The sequence below is a fragment of the Hemiscyllium ocellatum genome, chromosome 18, assembly GCF_020745735.1.
Source record: "Hemiscyllium ocellatum isolate sHemOce1 chromosome 18, sHemOce1.pat.X.cur, whole genome shotgun sequence".
NCBI classification, from domain to species: Eukaryota; Metazoa; Chordata; class Chondrichthyes; order Orectolobiformes; family Hemiscylliidae; genus Hemiscyllium; species Hemiscyllium ocellatum.
The window spans coordinates 4174525-4193138 of record NC_083418.1 but is presented as its reverse complement, the minus strand read 5'-3'; positions in this window follow the sequence as shown (position 1 = coordinate 4193138).

The following is an 18614-nucleotide window of genomic DNA, read 5'->3' as shown; positions in this document are numbered from 1 at the left end:
AACCCCCCAATCCAACTCATCACTGCTGACCACATATCCGAAATTAATCTAAACATAGTTTTCATTATTTTTCCCTTATCTCTCCGAACCCTTGCAGCCTATAAACAAATCCAGATGCCTTTGAAATGTCGTGAGTGCACCAAACCCTCGACTTAATTTGGCAATTCATTCACACACACACACAAAAATTGCGTATGAAAAATATGTGCCCTTCAGATCCATTTTGAATTTTAGTGCCCTCACATTAAACCTATACTGTCCAGCTTTAAGCTCGCGTGACTTGTGACAAAGTAGTCCTTGTCTAACTACTCTGTCAGTCTCTTTATTTTATAAATTTCACTGAGGCCAACCCTCAGCTTTGAAGCTCCAGGGAAAATTGTTGCAATCTACTCAGCTTTGCACTCAGATCCCAAATGTGCAATGCTTGCAAATCCTTCTAAATAACACCGGCGGGTGTGTGGTATTGTGGCCGAGTGACCGAATGCACTACATTCAGTCTCTGTTGGGTCGTAGGTTCGTATCCCACCACTATCAACGTCATGGCTCCCGTTACAGAAAGCAGTGATGCACTTCCGCATGTTTGTGGCTCCTTAGGCCTATGATCTTCTCTGCAATAAATTGGGAAAATTAGAAACGGACTCTGAAAACCCGAAGATCTCCTTCTGTACCAGGCCTCCTCAAATCCCCTTGACCACCCCGCCTTTGGATGTATTTAAGTCTACTGTTAGTTCCAGTTCCTACGCCTCAATTGCTTAGCGTGTTTAGTTGAAAGGTTGGTGGTTTGAGCCCACCCAGGCACAGAGCCTGAAATGTATCAGATCAAGCGTTGAGACGGATCACGCCCCAATATTGAAATCATGATAATTCATTAATTATTCACCCCAAATCCACAAAGAATGAGACATGAACACACAGCAGAATGCGACCTCACTCTCTGCAATACCCTGATGCCAGCCGAAATCGGCCACTGCACCTTCAATCAGCGGTTTCCTGCCTAGCCCGGGGCCACAGATCATAGAAACTCTTTCCTCAGGGAACGATGATACTGTTTGAAAGGGGCAAAAATTCCAGTTTAAATTGGTAACGATTTAAGAACATTGGAAGATCGTTCCGGTTCTTTGAACGTTTTCTTTTCAAAACGAAACTTTGGTCTCGAAAACCAGACGTGGTAAAGGTTGGAGGTAGGAAAAAGAAACAAAGCAAGTGTTGATTGCGAGTATTGTGTCTCCGCAGGCAGATGGGATTCCCTTCTGTCTGTAACAGAAACGACTGGGTGTACTGAAGTGATTTCCGATTAATTTGCTGTCTGTCAGAGTGACTGGGAATCAGACCGGCAGCCTAAAGATGAGCGTAGAAATATTAAATTATTATTATTGAGTCTTAAAACCCTGGACACGAGTAAATAGATTGAAATTTTCTAAAGGAATAACAGCTGGCAAGTGGAAGGAGTGAATGACGTTTTTTGTGATTGGGAGGAATGAACTGGACCTTGCAAATTGTGGTGTCATTTGAATTATGTTTAGTATGAAATAACAAACTAACGAGCAGAAAGCCAGCATTGGCTAGGAATGTTGGTAGAGCTTAAGACTCTTAATTTCAGGGCTGTGGCTTCGAGCCCTGTGTTGGGTGATTTTACTTCCTAACATGATCCCAGCTCTCAATTTTATTTTCAGTATCACCACCTAACCCATGGCCACTTTATCTCGTCCCTACTGCCTTTGATCACACGTAAGTTTCCGAATAAAACTGCCTCCAGTTTGAACTGTCAAATACGAATTCATTGATGCAGCAAAATAGACGATGAATAATAACCCATTCAAAGTGGGAGATTCTGCACAAACCAAAGTGCTCAGACACACAGGATGCCAATTGCCACTTGCTGGGATGACTGACAGTGCCGTTTCCATGTAAAACCGTGTTAAACCAAAATTAACTGATTCAGAAGTTTGTAATGGAAACCACAGGGAACTGTCCCTGAACGTTTGCCAATTCACACGGAAAATGATCTTGTGCGGCCATGTGGGTTTACGCAATGAGCAGTTCATTATCAGTAACGGTGGTGGGGCAGTATGCTGAGGTTTCAGTGTGGGGCAGAAGTAATCTGCTCATAAGGGGAAGTCAAACATCCCGAGAACAGAGGCAGCAGCGTGTCCGGGTTCACTCTCCCATATTCTAATTCACTACCAAAACGCGAAATCGCTGAAAAGTTTCAGCAAGTCTGGTAACATCTTGAAAAGGAAAATAGAGTTTAGACTTCAGAACCAATGATGATTATTTTTCCATGCCCATCTTCCTCTGCCGTTTGGCACCCTCATTGTTTATTGAATATCTCCTTACTTTCAACATTCTACTCAGATCCACTTTTATTACTTCCTTTCCAAACATCTTCCCAGTATCTCAACATCTTCCCAGTCTCTAAATTTGTATCAGACCAGATCCATCCCTCATTTTGAACAGTTCTGACCGGAGAACAATTAACTCTATCTCTATTCCCTTATATACCAGATGAAGAGAGACTGGAAGACCTAAGAGGTCGGTGAGACTTTGTAGCCCATCTGCTCCACCTTTTGATCATGGCTGATCTCGTTCTCAACCCAATTGTCCACCTTTCTTTCTGTAATACCTATTTCTCCTGAATTTAGGATCCAGTCTCTTTCCCAGAGTGGTTCTGAATCCGCAACAAAGCAGAGCACATGTGCTGGCAACTGTTACACCTGGTCTGTGGGTGATTGAGCTCAGTTTCGGTCCCGCATGGCAAACCTGAGCAACGCAATCCGCGTTCTGGGACAGCTCCATCGGGTGTCTGGCCTCACTGTGTTTCTCCGGGGGAGCAGTTATTACGTTTACCTCCTACGGGAACGGTCCTTGCTTAACAATACCTGACAGAAAGTATGATCGGATTGTGTGTGAACATGGTAGAGCTTATTGATTGCGGATCTGGTCAGTAAACATAACTCACTATTTCCCCGCTTATACCTGCTGTTGTGGTGTAAGGGAATACAGGCCCAATTAATTGCGGAGTCTGATTTTATTCAATATGTATTCTGCCTTGTTCTGAATATCGGTGGATGCTTCCAGCACAGTTGGTCACTATTTTTGAGAGTGCAGTCAGCGGACTCTGGTCCTTTCTGCAGTGTAGAAATATCTGTTTGTGTGGAAGTGGACCGGTTCAGACATGAGCAAAAACATTTTTGTTCTCTCTTTACGGGCGACAGTCTTCTGATTGTAATGGATAGGGCTTTATTGCAGTCTTATTACCAAACCTTGTTTAGAATTTACTCAACCATCAATATCCTATTGGTGAAAAAGTGTGCACTTCCAAATAATTAGTCTGTGAATTTCTTTTCAAATTTCTCTCTGCAGTGTTCCTGAATATGTGCTGATGTCTACACAACTGCTGGTCAGCCTATTTAAGACTCCACTTACGAAATTGCCTCTGCCTCAAAGTGACAGGGAAAATTGTCCCAGCCTGAACAGTCTCGCCCGACTTCCAAACCCTGCAAACTGGGCAATATATTTGTCAATACTTTCGGAGCATTTTCAAGTGATATTCTTTATTTTTTTCAGTGATGCTAATACCGCTCATTAACATCGATCTACTCGAAACAGAAAAGTAATGCGTTGAGTGCCGTACGAAGATCCACAGGTGCGGTTGCACTGTTGTCATGTCGTTATCTCATTCACATCACAATTGAAATGTTCCCGGATCAAAAGTAGGCAGGAACACTATTGTTCGCTTGTTGTAAGCAATAGACTTTTGGATTGACGGGAACAAAGCTTTCGTGCTTATTGTTCTCATCAGCAAACCTGGCTTTGAATTTGCTCACCGATATCCGCTGCCATGGTGAAAAGGAATGCAATTCTGATTAATTGTGTGAAATTTTGTTCAGTGTCTTACCCAATGAAAGTGAGGGCTGGGGATGCTGAAGGGTTTTTGCCAGAAACGGCGGTTCTCCTGCTAATTGGAAGCTGCCTGACCTGCTGTACATTTCCACCACCACAGTCTCAACTAAATTTGGCTCCTCTCTGGTCGACAATATGCGTCTATTTGTACACCTTCGATGGCCATCCTGTTTAAGAGCACAGTTCACAGGCACAGATCCTTTCTGGACCAATAGTTCTGCATTTGCTTTCCAAGGCAGGCAGTCTGGTGGTAGTTTGGTGCACCAATATTGATATTGTTGAGGCTAAACGCCAGCTTGCGGACACCTCCCCCAACTGCCACCTTGACCATGACCCACCTCCCACCACCAAACTGTGAGAAACAAAGCTCACACACTGAAATAATTTCAGTCCGAGACAAGATCTGAATCAGAAGTGACCTTTATTTCACACTTGCAAGTGGGTGTGATGTCCACAAGGCAGGGACAAAACACACTAAATTCAAAAAATACTCGATATTTATATAATTTGGTTCCAACATATTTTTACCTTATGACATTGTTACCCCCCGCCCCCCCCCTCCACTGTTTACATCCTCCACTTCCCTAAGACCGGTACCCATTACTCCTGCTTATCTGGTGTCTTTTCCGGTCTTGTCCGTGAAAATAATGCTCATTCCTGTTCTCAAGGCCATTTGACCTCATCCTGCTGTGGGCACATGCTTGCCTTTTCACAACATCTTATCACTAAGCCCTTTTAATCGGCGTTTGTTCCTGTGTTTCTGTAAAAGTGGGAAACAGATGTTTAGACCTACTTTTTATACAGGCATATTGAGTTTAACTGTCTGTCTTACCGTCCCATTTCTTTCTGGCATACACTTTTCGCTAATAATTGAGAATTGCAGAAGTAACATTAATTTACCATATCCCAAACAAACCATCATCTCCCAGGCCATCCTTAACCTCATCACCTCAGGGAATTTCCCATCCGCCATCTCCAACCTCACAGTCCCACAACCTCACACCGCCCGTTTCTACCTCCTGCCCAAAATCCCCAATCCTGACTGCCCTGGCCGACCCATTGTCTCAGCCTGCTCCTGCCCCACCGAACTCGTTTTTGCATACTTGACACTGTCTTATCCTCCTTAGTCCAAGAACTCACCATCAACGTTCGGGACACCACCCACGCCCTCCACCTCATTCAAAACTTTCTCTTTCCCAGTCCCCAACGCCTTATCTTCACCGTGGACATCCAGTCCATCTACACCGCCATCGCCCATCATGAAGGCCTCAAAGCTCTCTGCTTCTTCCTTTCCAGCTGAACCAAACAGTACTCTTCCACTGACAGCCTCCTTCGACTGACTGAAATGGTCCTCACTCTGAAAAACTTCTCTTTTCAATCATGCCACTTCCTCTCAACCAAAGGAGTAGCCATGGGCACCCGCATCGGTTCTTTGGATATGTGGAACTGTCCATCTTCCGCAGCTAGACGGGCACCACCCACCACGTTTTCCTCCGCTACATCGATGACTGCATTGGCGCTACGTTGTGCTCCTATAAGGAGGTTGAACAGTTCACCTCCTTTACTATCACCTTTCACCCGACCTCAAATTTACCAGGAGCGTATCAGACTCTTCCCTCCCCTTCCGAGACCTCTCCATTTCTAACTCGGACGACCGACTCAATATGGACGTTTACTATAAACCAACTGACTCCCACAGCTACCTAGATTACACATCCTCCCACCATGCCCTCTGTAAAAACGCCATCCCATATTCCTAATTACTTCGCCTTCGACGCGTCTGCTCCCAGGAGGACCAATTCCAATCCTGAAAAACCCAGATGGCCTCCTTCTTCAAAGCCGCAATTTCCCCTCAGACGTGGTTGACGATGCTCTACTCTGCATATCCTCCACTCCTCGCTCCTCCGCCCTTGAACCCCGCTCCTCCAATCGCCACCAGGACAGAATCCCACTGGTCCTCTCCTACCACCCTACCAACCTCCAGATACATCGTATCATCCTTCGTCATTTCCGCCACCTCCAAACAGACCCCACCACCAAGGATATATTTCCTGCCCCACCCCATCAGCGTTCCGGAAAGACCACACCCTCCGCGACTCCCCCTCAGAACCATACCCCCACCAACCCAATCTCCACTCCCGGCACCATCCCCTGTAAGCAAGACATGCAAAATTGCTCCCACACCTCCCTCCTCACTTCCCTCCAAGGACACAAGGGATCCTTCCACAACAGTCAGAAATTCACCTGCACCTCCACATACATTATTTACTGCACCTGCTGCATCGGATGTGGCCTCCTATACATTGGGGAGACAGGCCGTCTACTTGCGGAATGATTCAGAGAACACCTCTGGGACAAAACCGAAACGTGGCTGAAAACTTTACCACCCCTCCCACTCCGCCAAGGACATACAGGCCCTTGGCCTCCTCCATTGCCAGGCCATGGCGACACGACGCCAAGAGGAAGAGCGCCTCATCTTCCGCCGAGGAACCCTCCAACCACAAGGGATGAATGCAGATATCTCTAGCTTTATCAGTTCCCTTTCCCCCAACTTTTCTCAGTCCCAACCCTCAGGATCAGCACCGCGTTCTTGACCTGCAATCTTCTTCCCGACTTCTCCGCCCCCACCCCCCTCCAGCCTATCACCCTCACCTTAAATTCATTCCACCTATCGTATTCCAAACGCCCCTCCCCCAAGTCCCTGCTCCCTACCTTTTATCTTAGCCTGCTTGGCACACCTTCCTCATTCCTGAAGAAGGGCTTATGCCCGAAACATCGATTCTCCTCTTCCTTTGATGTTGCCTGACCAGCTGCGCTTTTCCAGCAACGCATTTTAAAGTCTGGTTCAGTGTCAAGGAGAACACTTGTTTGCTGGTATAACAACGAAGTCTGGATTTCTGATGTACTGTTTCTGTCAAATGCATCCCAAAGCAGTCTCTGTAATGCTTCATTTGGAACCTATCTGGCATTTCTCAAACTGTGTGAACCAAAACCAGAAATCCTCAATCATGTTTTGAAGCACTTCGCAATTTCGAATTTTAATGAACTGGGCACGTTTACGGATCATTCAGCCAACAACAGAATCAGAGGATCTGCGTGACTCACACTCTTATACATCACCAATATTACCACTTACTCTGAAATCTAAGTGAGGTTGTAACTGAAATTGTCGAAATTACGGACAGGCGGCCTAAATACATTGTATCCAATTTTTTTGTTGATATCACAGTGTTTCAGGGAAGTATGAACATTGAGGGAGAGGAATGCAAGACGAATGAAGCTGTGGTGAACCAACTTTCCTCTGATTCAGTCAGCAACAAGAGACGTGAATGTGCCAGGTATGTGAAGGTTTGTAATCATGTTGCGTTTCAAGGTGTAGGTATTCTCTCTGAGATGTAGGTTTGATATCGAGACGTTTCATTACCTGGCCAGGTAACATCATCAGTCGCGACTTCCAAGTGCTTCACTTGGATGTCTCCACCGATGATGTTAGCTGGACAGGTAATGAAACGTTTGGATATCAAACCTACAGCTCAGCGAGCAAACCTATACTCCAGACCTGAATGTGACCAAACAGAGGGAGCTTTGCACACCTCGAACAAAGAACAATCATTGACAATTAGCATCTCTTTCGCATTATACCTTCTCTCAATATATGTAGAAACAGATATTTGTGCATCTCGAAGTAAGTACAGTTTGATTTACTAACAGTGAGTGAGTCCCATCTCCGTGACAGACAGTTGACAGTTGCTCATGGCTCTGCAGGAAAATGCACAGTCAAGGATAAGGACAAGAAAATTTGCAACTCGCATTGGCACCATTTTTCCAATACCCTCGCTACTCGGTCTGCCATTCTCTGATTTGTGTACTAACTCAGATATTCAGGAGGAGGATTTTCTTTCCATCGCTTATTCTGCAGATCAGGCCAAGTCGCTATGAGTATGCAGCAGGGTATCGTCAGATCCACGGCCTTCGCTTTCCGGTATTTGCCTGTCTGCTCACATGGCTGAGTAACCGGAGACGTTGGATTCACGTTCCGGTCCCGAAGAGGGTTTAGGTTTGAATTCCTGCACTACCACTTGTGCTGTTAAATTAGGCTGGCAACGTTTGGCAGGGATGAGTTGTGATGAAGTTGAAGACAATTAAATGTACCTGTTTTTTTCTGAACCACGCTGTGTAGTGTCACAGCACAGAGCCGACAATGTGTCTGTGTCCGCTGTTGCTGTGGTTATAAAAAGAATAAAGAACAAAGAAAATTTACAGCCCAGGTACAGGTCATTAGTCCCTCCAAGCCTGGGCTGAGACAAATGTACTGTCTAATTCTGTCGGTCAATTCCTAAGTATCTGTGTCCCTCTACTTCCCACCTACTCATGCATTTGTCCAGACGCATTTTAAACAAATTTACCGTGCCTGCCCCGACGTCCTCTGCTGGAACCGTGTTCCAAACGCCCACCACCCTCTGTGTGAAGTACTTGCCGAATGTATTCCCCTTAAACATTCCCCCTCTCACCTTTAAGGTGTGACCTCTCGTTGTTGAATCCTTCACGCTGGGAAAAAAAGTTCGTCTCTATCCACCATATCTGATTTTATAATCATCAATCAGGTTCCACCCTCAAACTCCTTTTCTCGATGAAAATAAACCTAACCTACTCAAACTCTCTTTATAGCTAGTCCCTTCTATACCAGGCAACATCCTCGTAAAGCTTCTCTGCACCCTCTCCAAAGCGTCAACATCCTTTTGGTAATGTGGTGACCGGAACTGTGCACATTATTCTAAATGCGGCCGATCCAATGTGTTATACAATGTTAACATGACTTGCCAGCTCTTATACACAAAACCCTGTTCAATGAAGGCAAGCATAATATATGCATTCTTGAACACTCTATCCACCTGTGCAGCAACCTTCAGTGTCCAGTGGACCTGCACGCCAGATCTCGCTGCCCATCAACCTCTCCCAAGGGTCATCCGTTCATTGTATCATTCACTCTCGAATGAGTCATGTCTAAATGCATTACCTCACGTTTGTCTGGATTGAAATCCATCTGTCACCTTTCCTCCCAACTCTTCAGTCTATCTATATCCTCCTGTATTCTCTGATAGTCCCTTATGAATTCTGCTACTCCATCAATCTTCGTGTAATCTGCAAACTTGCTGATCATACCAACAGTGCCCTCTTTCAGATCATTTATGTATATTACCAACAACAGTGGCCCCAACACTGAACCCTGTGGAGCACCACTGTTCACCTTTCCCCATTTCAAGAAACTCCCTTCAACTCGTACTCTCTGTCTCCTGCTGCACAAACAGTTGTTTCGCCATCTCGCTAGAACACCCTGCACACCATGTGACTTCACTTTCTCCATTCGTCTACCATGGGGAACTTTATCAAACGCCTTAAGATAGTACATATATATAACATCAACAGCCCTTCCTTCATCTATCAACTTGGTCACTTCCTCGAAGAACTTCAACTTGGTCACTTGCTTATCTCATTTGCCTCTAGCTTGAAAGAGACCCAGCATAACACCAGGCTGTGCCAGATTTTCATATTCCAGACAATTTGCGCTGCTCACCATTTTCTCTGTAAGTGAATGGAGATCGTTATTTAACAGCTGTTGTGAAACCAAGTCCTGCATTGAATCCACTCGCTGTATTTTTTTTTGTTTTGTTGTTGTGGCGAAAACGAGGACAATCACGATGTGAAACTTGGTTACATTTCTCTCATTTCCTTTTTTGTTGTCCTGATGAGGGAGGCTGTTGATTGGCCTTCTCGATCTGGAGAAAGAACCAGCCCATTGTTAACCTAATCTAAACAAAACTGTGATTGGTAATCTTCATTTTTCATGATTCATTGTCAGTCTGTTCTGTTTTATGTTACTTGTGTATTTGCAGGCAATTGGCTGTGCACTAAGTCTAAGTATGTTGTAAGCACCATTTCGAATTGCTTCGCTATCATTTATATGAGCAGTTTGTGACCCAGGCAACTCCCACTGCCTCACAGACAACATTCGTGTTTGGGTGTTTCTGACAACAGGTTCAAATTGTCAGTTATACTTCTATTCCACGTTAAGAGTTGTCTTTTCTTTTGGATTCGCTGCAGATCTGAGAGGGAAACAAGATTCCTGAGGTGTTTTTCTGCCGCAAACAGCTTTCAGAGAGAACTTGGCAATGTGTTAAGAAGACTGGTAATTGGCAGTAAAAATCTGGAAACCCTCTACATCATTGTGGTTTCGAACCAAACACCTTCATGGTAGCTAGCTCAACGCGTTGACCAAGCAATGTGCAGCCTACATTTCTGTCAATAGACTATTTGAATTATTGGCAGCCACTGGAGGGTCGTAAAGATACCAAGCATAGAAACAGACCCTCAATGTAACTCGTCCTTGCTGGCCAGATATCCAAAATTAATCCAGCCCTATTTGCCAACAATTGTCACTTATCCTTCACAACGCTTACTTTCAATATGACAATCCAGCTGCCTTTGAAATGTTGTGAGTGCACCGGACTCCTCCACTTCCTCTGGCATTTTCCTCCACACAGGCAAAGCTTCCCATCTGAAAAACAAGGCTCTCTCGTCCCTGTAAATGTTAACGCTCTCACCTTTCACATATGTTTGCTAGTTTTGATCTCGCCTGCCTTTTGACAAAAAAAACCCTCGTTGAATATTCATTTTTTTTCCGTTACCTTCATGATTATATAACTTCCTGGAAAGTCATCCCTCAATCCATACGGTTCAGGCAAAAGTATCCCAGCCCATTCAATTTCGTGCAAAAGTTCATACCCTGAAAAATTTGCAACATCCTGATAAATATTTTCCAAGTTACATCAAGTTAGTCATGATGTGAAGCGATGCGAAAACAGTAGACACGAAAAAAGTGGAGCTCAAGCTCGGTGTCGTAGCGTGGCCGAGTGGTTTTAGCTACTGGATTTCGATTCCATTCTCTATCAAGTCATGGGTTAGCATCCTGAAGCTACCAGAATCACGCGTGAGGCACATCTGGCAGTTCCTTCAGAAAGACTGTGGGATTTTGGCTTGGATGTTTGAGGTTCCTTTGGCCTTTGCTTCTCTCGATGATGAAAGCGGGGAAATTAGTAACAGAATCTTAAACAGTGACAGCAGCATCCGTTCACGAACTTCTCAGAATCCCTGCTTTTCGGGAATTTAGGTGCTTTTGGTGCTAGTTTCTCTGTCTCAATTCATCAGCATATTTGGCCCATGCGTTCGTGGTTCAAGGCCGCTCACAGACATTCAAGTATTTCAGATCAAGCATTAACACCGAACACAACCTACGTTGCACATATGAGAACTCGTCCATGTTTCACTCTAAATCCACACGGAGTGAGACAGGGACACACAGTAGGATGCGCCTCCAATCTTCCGCTTCAAACATCAAGCGGTCTCTGCTGCTTCAATCAGCGCTCCTGGTCAGCGTTGGAACACAACTTATTGAAAATCCTTCTCATGGATAGTGCTTCCTGTATGGAAGGGGTAAATACTCCCCTTTAATTTCGCATGACTGCAGAAGATTGCTCCCGGTATTGGAACGTATTTTAAATCAAACTCCAGTATCCAAGGTGAGAAGTGTAAAATGTTGGAGACAGGCAAGACAAAGGAAGTGTTCACCGTGTGGATTGTGTCTCACCAAGCAATGAGATTGCCTCTGGTCTGTGATTGAAGTGACTTGATTTATTGAAATCATTCCCGATTGATTCACCGTCTGCATGAGTGACTGGGAATTACATCAATGGCGTATAGATGAGGGTAAAAGTATTAAAATATGCATATTGAACCTTAACTCCCAGAACAAGTGCTAATGTGGATGGCGATGTTCTGAAAGTGTATCAACTAAGAAGTGGAAGACGTGAATGAATTTATTTGTGATTGGGATGAATGAAATGGATCCTTGCAAATCGAGATGCCAACTGGTTTATGCTCAGTATGGGCATGTGGGAAAATAAATAACTTTCCAGGGAGGCCTCGTTAGCTGAGTTGGCAGAACATGCAACTAGCGCGTTTATGCTCGTCGGTTCGACGGGTTGTTTCACTTGCTAAATGGATTCACAGCCCATTCCACGTTCAGCATCACCACCCGACACATCGCGTGCTTGCAGTTTGGTGCTGCATTTGTTCACACGTCGGTTTCTGAGTGACAACTCTCTCCACTTCACTGGATATCAGAGAGTCAAGTTTAATGGTACAGCCAATTGTACGACGAATTCCGTCTCTTTCAAAGGAAGAAGTCACACTCCAACCGTGCACCAACCAAACTGTTCACAGTCACGGAATAAGATGAGTCCACTTGCTGCGGGACTGACAGTGAGGCTCCATGTTAAATTATCCTGAAATAGAATTAACTGATTCTGAAGTTTCTGATGATAAGTGAAGAGAACTGTCCCTGAAAGTTTCCCAAGTCACATAGAAAATGATCTTCCTGAATACCCATGGCGGTTTACGCAACAAACAGTTTATTCTCAATAATCGGGTGGGATGAGGTACGTTTGTGAGGTTTCAGTGTGGAAAAAAGTGACCTGGAGAAATGGGGAAGCCAAACATACACAAATCAAAGACAATTGCTTGGTCTGTGATTACTGTCACATTTTCTGATTCTGTAACCAAAACTCTCTGCAGCCTAGCAGCGTCTGGGAATGCATTTTGAGTTCAGTGACTCTCCTTTTTTCATGTCCATCCACTTCTACGTTTCTGCATCCTACCTTTTTAATTAATCTGCCCTGACATCTACCTTCATACCGAGCTACTGTTATGTTATTTCCTCAACTACACCTTTCCCATTTACTCACAATGTTTCAGATCTGTCCCAGTTCTCACTTTGCCAAGTTCTGACGGGATGACATTGAGTTGAACAATTAAATCCGTTCCTATTTAATTTGATACCCGATGACTCGAGATCCGAATTTTAGGACCCACTTCGTCTGTCCTTCCATTCGATCATGGGTCAATCACATTCTCCAGCATTCTCCATTAACAAGTAACCTTTGGGATTTAATAACCAGCCTCTTTCCCAGCGTGGCCCTGAATCCGGCGCCCTCCACATATGCTGCCAGCTTTGCAAACCGTCTCTGTAGGTGATTGAATTCGATTTCTCCCGCACGGAAACCGCAATCTGTTCTGGGCAAAGCAACCCCCCCTGGAGGGCAGTTCAATTGGGAGTGTGGCCCTGCTGTGTTTCTGTGGCGGAGTGGTTATAACGTTCACCTCCCACAGGAAGGATCTACTGCAAAATTCAGGGCACAAAGAATAATAGCCTTGTGTCTTAATATGGGCGGACCTTAGTGCTTGCTGCATTTGTCAGCGAACCTTACTTTAAATATCCTCTCCCGTGTCTGCTGTTGTGGTGAAAGGGGATACGAAACCAATTATTTGTTGTACGATTTTGTCAGATTTCCCTTCTTGCTCTTCCTGAATATGTGCAAGTGATTTCAGCAATGGCAGTCACCATTTTTTTAAGAGTGAAGTCGGCGGGCCCGATCTTTTCTCTGTGTACAAGTGTCAATGTGCCTTCTCTGTGAAGGCAGAAATATTGGTGGTCCCTTGTTACCAGTGACAGGCTTCTGGATAGTCGTTCATAGGGGTTTCTTGCATTTTTCATAGCCAACCGTGTTTTGAACTTGCCCCCTCATCAGTGCTGCAGTGGTGAAAAGGAATGCAGACCTAATTAATTTGTGCGTGCATTTCTTTTTTTAAACTTTCTCTGCTCTCTAGTCCTGCATAAACGCCGATGCCTCGAGCACCGATGGTGATGGCACTGATGACCATCCTTTTCTGGAGTGGAGTTGCAGGCATGCCTCTACCCCGATGCTCCATGGAAAATTGTCTAATCCTATTCAGCCTCACCTTGCAGTCCAAACAATTTACATCTGGCAACATCTTTGTCGATATTTCCTCAACAAATTCGGGTGATTTTCTTTATTTTTTCCCATGCCTGTAACACATCGATACCGCTGAAACATAAAGTTGATGTATTGAACAAAGGCCAATTTCAGTGCTGTACAAAGGTCAGCGGCACGGCTGCACTGTCTCAGTGTGTTTTTGTAACCTCGTGGTTAGCTTAGCCGCCTCAGACGCGAAATTTCCCCCCTTTAAATCGATCAGAAACAGCTTCGAAATGGGCGGTATTCTTTTGGATTGACGTGACCAAAGCTTCTTGCTTTTTTTCTCATCAGCAAAGTTTGTTTTGAATTTGTTCGCCTCTCTCGGTAGTGATGGAATAGAATACAATTCCAATAATTGCAGTGCAAACTTTGTTAAGTTTCTCAACTCCTTGGTCCTGAAGAAGATCCGGTGTGTACAGCACCGATGGCCATCATGTTTAATATGCCATTACCATGTACTGGAACTTTCTGTAAAAGTAGTACCACAGTACCTTTCTGAATGAAGACCAGCTGGTTCAGTTTTATGGAGAATCCTCATTTTCTGGTGTCACAGTGAACATCGACTTCCTGCTGTCCACTCTCTGACAAACGTATCCCTAAATAGGCTTAGAAAGGCCTCAACGAAATGTTGACTGCAGTCTCTGAACATGCGGCAAAACGAATGAGAAATCCTCAGTCATGATTTGGAGCACTTCACATATTCGAGTGTCTCAGTGGTGGGAGTGTTTGCGGCTCATTCAGTCAACAACCTGAACAAATTGATTTGCATACGGAGATGAACCTCTTGACTTGAAGTCTCATACACTCCCTAATATTAACCTGTGCTCTGAAATCTCAGTCATGTTGCAAATGAAACTGTAAAAGACAGACAGGCTCTGAATGACATGATTCAATTGTGTTTCCATTATATCACAGAGAAGCAGGCAATTCTAAACAGGGCGGGATACGAAATTGAGGCAGATGGAGCTCTGGTGAAACACTTCCAGTATGGATTCAGTCTGCATCAAGAGAAGTGTATGGTGACTCGACGGGTCAGCTTTTCACACCTCGAACAAAGAACATTGACATACAGTTAGCAGTTTTGACATCTCGAATTGCCTTTTAAGTTCTGTCAATTTGCTTAGAAACTCCTGCACAGCTCCTCTTTTTTAAGCAGCGTGGGCTGTTTTAACATTTAGTGAGTGGCTTCTCTTCGGTTCCCCCGAAGGTTTCCAACTGAGATGGCAGGCATGTGACAGTTGCGCATGTCCAGGTGTGGGGACCTCTGCAGAAAAATGCCCAGTTAAGGAGAAAGTCAAGGAAACCAGCAACTCCACCCGGCACAAAGTGTCCAACAAACTATGATTGTGACCTGTCACTCTCGGATTCTACTGCTGAGTCAAATTTTCAGCTGCAGGGCTTCTTTTTAGCCACTTATTTTGCAGAAAAATCGCTGGCAACTTAAGTTGCTGAAAGATGTCATATGGTACACCGCCCAAGTAGGCTTGCGTAGCCAAGGTAGAAGAGTGCTCTAAGCTGCATGTTGTAGACTTTTGTCTCTAAGGAGTTTAAGGTTCGAATGACACTTTTGCCGAGTGAATGTCTGTGGTGAGCAATGAAATGTAACCGTTACTTCCAACCCACTGTGTGATGTGTGCCAGCACACAACCTCCATTTGGTCAGTGTACACGCTGTATTCACCTGGAGCTCTGTTGATACTCTTCCACTCGAAAGACATTTCGTGACACAAACAACGCGAACTCTCTCACAAACAGCATTCCTGCTTCGGTGAGACTGCAAATGGTCTTTCCTTGTTGTTTTAGTTTCTGTTCTGCGTTAAGTGCTGCCTACTTTGGGAGTAGCTCAACAGCTGAAGGGCAATCATTCTAAACGCTGCCAACCTAGCAACATCATTGTAATTATTTCATAAGCATTTTCACGTTATAGTCTTCAATGTACAATAATGCCAAAAACGCTGGATGACAATGATCGACTTGAAACAGAAATATAATGCGATAAACATCAGGAAATTTTAGTGCTGTACAAAGTTCAGTGAACATGCTTGTGTCATTAATGTGATTCTGGAATGCAGGGTTATCACGTTCGCCTTATATGCAAAAGCCCACCAGCTGATATCTGGACAATTACAGACACAAAAGCGGTTGCAGTCTTTTGGATGGATGTGAATGGAGTTTTCCTGATGGTTGTTCTCATCAGCAAAATTTGGTTTGCATTTGTTCATCCATATCTGTGGTCATGCTGAAAATGAACACAATTCCGATTAATTGATGTATGAAATTTTGGTAAGTTTATGCCCTCCTTGGTCTTGGATATGTGGCGATGTGTGTGCCTTCGATAGCCATCCTGGATAAGAGGGAAAACGTGAGGACTGCAGATGCTGAAGATCAGAGCTGAAAAATGTGTTGCTGGAAAAGTGCAGCAGGTCATGCAGCGTCCGAGGAGCAGAAGAATCGACGTTTCGTACATAAGCCCTTCTTCACGAAGATAAGAGTGCGGTTACTATGCCCTGATTTTTTTTTTCTGTGCTGCTAGTACCTAATTTGGTTTACAGCGTTCAACTAGGGACAACAATAAGTCGAAACAGTGAGGTATAGGAAAGCGAGGCCTATGCAACTCCGGTGAGTTGTGTGGCACTGTGTCTGTGGTGTAGTGTATAGAACATTTACTATCAACGTGCGCTGTCTCTGGTTCACAACAATGTGGAAGTGGTCTTATTACCGGCGATAGTGTTATGGATTGATGTGAACACACGTTTCTTCTTTGTTTTCATCATCAAATCTTGCTTTGAATTTGCTCACGCATGTGTGCTGTCATGTGGAAAAGGAATAAAATTCCAATTGATTACTGTATGAAATTTGTTAAGTTTCTCTCCTCCTTGGTGCTGCATAAGCGCCAATGTTTGCAAAACATCCTGTTCAAGGGTGTAGGTACCGTTCACTGATCCTTTCTGTAACAGTAGTATCAGATTTCCTTTCCATACAAAAGCAATACTGTTCAAAGCCAAGGAGAATACTTAGTTGCTGGTGTCACAGAGAATGCCAGCTTCCTGGTAAAAGCTCTCTTTCAACTGGATCCTACGTTAGATTCCGGAATGTCTCATTTGGATAATGTCTGACGTTTTCCAACGTGAGTGAATCAAATCCAGAAATCCTCAAACGTGTTTGGGATCAGTTCACATGTTCACATGTTCACGTTTGTTTGCACCAAGCGCGTTTTCGGTTTATTCAGACACCAGGAAGAATGAAAGAATTTGCAGTCTCAGACGAACTTCTTTACTCATGCTTTCGTAGAGTAGGTAATATTATCATACGTTCTAAAATCTGAGCCATGTTGGATCCTGTACTGAGGAAATGACAGCCAGCCAAATGATATGTATCCATTTTGTTTCCTTGATATGACAAAGGAGCAGGAAAGTCTAAACAGCGAGAGATACAAAAGCGAGGCACAGGCAGCTCTCGTGAAACACCTTCGTTCTCGCACGGTTTTTGCAGTGCAGTTGTTATCACATTCGCTTCACACGTAAAAGGTCCCCTATGAATCAGTTGGGAGGCGCTTTCACATCAGGAACAAATAACAATACATGGGAACATCGACCCTCGCAGGTTTCCCTCCACATTGCATTCACACTAATTTACTCCAGTTGCCGCATGTAATTCTGAACTTGTGGTTGTTCAGAATTAAAGCTTAATGTTTAAGCTGCACTCTGCCAGTGTACGTACTTTTGAATTTGGTTCACTTTCAAAGAAAAACAATCCATAAGAGACAATGCATGTTTCAAAGATTTGCATGAGGATTTTGGATTTCATTTATTTTGAACCGAATAAGCTAGTGGAAGAATGCAAGTGCTTTGTACTCCTGCCTCATAGTGCCAGGGACCCAGTTCGATTCCAGCCTGCGGCGACTGGCTGTGTCATGTTTGTATTTTCCCCGTATGTGCATGAGTTGCCTCCCACAGTCAAATGGTGTGTAGTATAGTTTGACTGGCCATTGGAAAAATACTCAAATTGTCCAGGGTTTCGTTGGTTAGGTTATTTAGCTGTGGCGAAATGAATTTGTATAGAATAGCAGGTGAGTCTTGTTGGGCTAATCTTCAACGGATTGGTGTGGACTTGATAGGCCAAACAGCCTACTTCCACACGATAGGGAGTTTACGAAAATTATTGTCATCTTGAGATTTGCCAGACAGTGTGAAAGACAAATGATGTCTCCAGATGTCTTTTGAATGTCTGCAAACGATATTCCCATTCCCCCAGAGGAACTGCACCGGAAAATCTGCATTCGTTCAAATTAAAGTGGAGCATTCAGTGCTCACACTTTGGTCAGATACCACAGCTTATTACCATTATGATCAAATCTTGTGTTTCTTAATGTATTTTACACATAATATAATATTCTCATTAATCAACTTGTAATATGAATACTTGCAAAATGATTGGAATGGTAATTTCTCAGATTCAGGTTCATTTTAATTGTGGATATATAGATGACAACCACTCTTCCTATCATCCTAGGTGAATGCAAAAAGCATTGATAACCAACACAGATGTGTGCTGTTCCCTGGGATGGGGTGTTGCGCCGTTATGGCACGTTCGGTGACGTCATACATGACCAACGTCTCCAATTTGTTTGTATGGTTTAGCAGTGAAAATATGGGGAAGGTAGAAGGCAAGAGCAAAGTGTGGGTGCGGAAGCAGCTTGAGGAGGTCTCAGCAGTCTCGAGCTGTTTTTCCAAGCTTCAAGGAGGCAATGCTATTCAATAACCTTAAAGAAAATCTAAGGGAAACGCATCAGGGATTGGCTTCTAACAGAAAAATGGTG